General features: G+C 31.2%; 1 pseudogene; it reads left to right on the forward strand.

Annotated features, from left to right (window-relative positions):
• The first annotated feature begins 805 nt into the window (after nt 1–805).
• Nucleotides 806–905, forward strand: LOC119467564 (annotated as a pseudogene).
• The last annotated feature ends 1877 nt before the right edge of the window (nt 906–2782 follow it).

The following is a 2782-nucleotide window of genomic DNA, read 5'->3' on the forward strand; positions in this document are numbered from 1 at the left end:
AAATATAATAAAATTTGAGGCTTCCTTGCCTGTCCATTTCTTAAATGTTTCTGCATTTTTAATTCTTCTATATCTTAAACATTTCAATATCTTAACATAAAAGTAGAAATTACAGAGAAAGAGGACTGATTTGCAAGTGAAGAGATGATAGTGGTAGCTAATTTCTAGAAACTACACAGAAAAACAGCAGCATAATATTAATTATGCAGTTTATGATCATCTTTTTTCTAAAATGATAAATAAAAAGAATTGAAAATGACATATTCAAGTTTAATTTGTTTTGAGAAAGTAACATTCGAAATTCAGTGGTCCTGCCTACAGTGATCTATGTAATGGGAGTCAGTGAGATAAATTGTGAATAAAGTGGATGGTGGAATCTGTTTGTATCATGTTGGACATGCTATTTAATTGCTCTGTCCCCCAACTGCCTCCTACAAGAAGGCAGGAAAATAAAATCAGCATGACAAATTTGCTTTGAAGCATGATTTGGACAATATATGTAAAGGATCGTGTCTAGAAAACACTTGGTGTTTGTAAATATTTGATTTCTTCTCTTCTTTTCTGTGAGAGAAATAAAGAAGTTATTAATTATAAATTTGTTTTATGACTAAATTGACAATAAAACTATAACAATACCTAAACATCATGCTTTCCATTGGTCAATAAGTTGACCAAACTAAACAAATACAACTGCATGGACCAAAGTTACACATATTTGTCAATACAATTAAAAGTTAACTGTTAGGGAACAGCAAACACATCTGTGTTAGGACATATTTAAGTGTCTGATAGTAATAAATAAAAAGTGCTCAAAAGCACATATACTAAAATCAGAACAATACAGAGAAGATTAGAATGCCCTCGGCAAAGGTGACATACACATTTATGAAGCATTCTGCATTTGTACTACCTAAGTTCAATGCTAAAGAAAAAAAAAATCTTAAAGGCACTAGAGAAAAGGGTCAAATTACCTAAAAAGGAAATCAAAACATAGTAAGAGCAGATGTCCCAGAAAAAATCTTACAAGCCAGATGAGATTGGTGACCTATTTTTAGACTTTTTAAGAAAAATTAATATAAACCAATGAGTGCACATCCTGTCAAACAAAGCTTCACAAAGAATAAATTTAAAATTTCTCAGATAAGCAAATGCTATGGGAATTCATCGCCACCAGACTAATCATGTAAGAATGCTCAAAGGAGTTTTAAATGTGGAAACAAAACGCAATACTTGCTACCATAAAAGCACACTTATGGGCAAAATCCACAGGTCTTCTAAAGCAGTTACACAATTGAGACTACACTGTACCTAGCCAATAACATTACGGCAGGAACTAAACCTCACATATCAATATTAACTTTTAACATAAATGGCCTAAATACTCCACTTAAATGATACAGATTGGTAAATTAGATTTAAAGATGATCCAACCATCTACTGCCTTCAAAAACTCACCAAACATGTAATGACACCCACAGGCTCAGAGTAAAGGGATAGAAAAAGATATATCACACAAATGAAAAACAAAGAAAAGCAGGGGTTGATATTCTCATATCAGATATAATAGATTTTAAAACAACAGCAGTAAAATAAAGAAAAGACAAAGAAGGGCATTATATCATGCTAAAGGGCTCAATTAAACAAGAAGATTTAATTATTCTAAACATATACGCATCCAACACCAGAGGACACAGGAGAATAAAACAAACATTACTAGACCCATGAAAGAGACAGGCATTCATGTAATACTAGTAAGAAACTTTCAACCCCATTGACAGCACTAGACAGATCACTGAGGCAGAAATCTAACAAAGAAACTCTGGAATTAAATTTGACTCTTGAGCAATAGACCCAATAGACATCTACACAAAATTAGACTTAATAGAAATAAAATATAAATTTTTCTCATCTGAGCATGGAACATTTTCCAAAATTTATCATATGCTTGGTCATAAAGTCGCAATACATTTTTTAAAAATCTCAGTCATATCAAGTACTTTTTCAGATCACAGTGAAATAAAATTAGAAATCAATACTGTGAGAAACTCTGAAAACCACACATGAACATGGAAACTAAACAACTTCATTCTGAATAACTTTTGAGTAAGCAATAAAATAAAGGCAGAAATTAATAAATGAAGTAAATGAAAACAGAGAAATAGCATACTAAAACTTCTGGGATACAGCAAAAACAGGGTTAAGAAGAAAGTTTATAGCACTAAATGACTATATCCAAAAAAAATCCTAAAAACCTAGTGTTACATCTCAAGGAATTAATAAAAACCTACTCATACGAAAGCTGCCAGAAGAAAAGAAATAACAATAATCAGAACAGAACTAAATTAAATTGCAACCAAAAAAATTATACAAAAAAACAACAAAATGAAAACGTGGTTCTTTGAAGTGATAAGCAAAACTGATAGAAGACTAGCTATAAACCAGCAAATCAAAACAGAAGTTGCAAATAAGCACAATGAGAAATAATGAAGATCACATTATGAATAATATTACAAAAATACAAAAGCTTCTTAGAGACCACTATGAACATCTGTATGCACACAAACTAGAAAACCTAGGGGAAATGCAAAAATTCCTGGAAATACACAATCTCTCAATATCAAACTAAGAAGAAGTTGAAATTCCATACAGAAAAAAAATGAGGTATGAAATTAAATTGGTAATAAAATTTCTACCACAAGGGAAGATAGAACCAAGCAGATTCACAAATTCTACCAGACAAAGAAGAGCTGGTACCAATCTTACTGAAACTATTCCAAAAAGT

This window comes from Cebus imitator, unplaced genomic scaffold, assembly GCF_001604975.1.
Source record: "Cebus imitator isolate Cc_AM_T3 unplaced genomic scaffold, Cebus_imitator-1.0 Scaffold305, whole genome shotgun sequence".
Taxonomy (NCBI): domain Eukaryota; kingdom Metazoa; phylum Chordata; class Mammalia; order Primates; family Cebidae; genus Cebus; species Cebus imitator.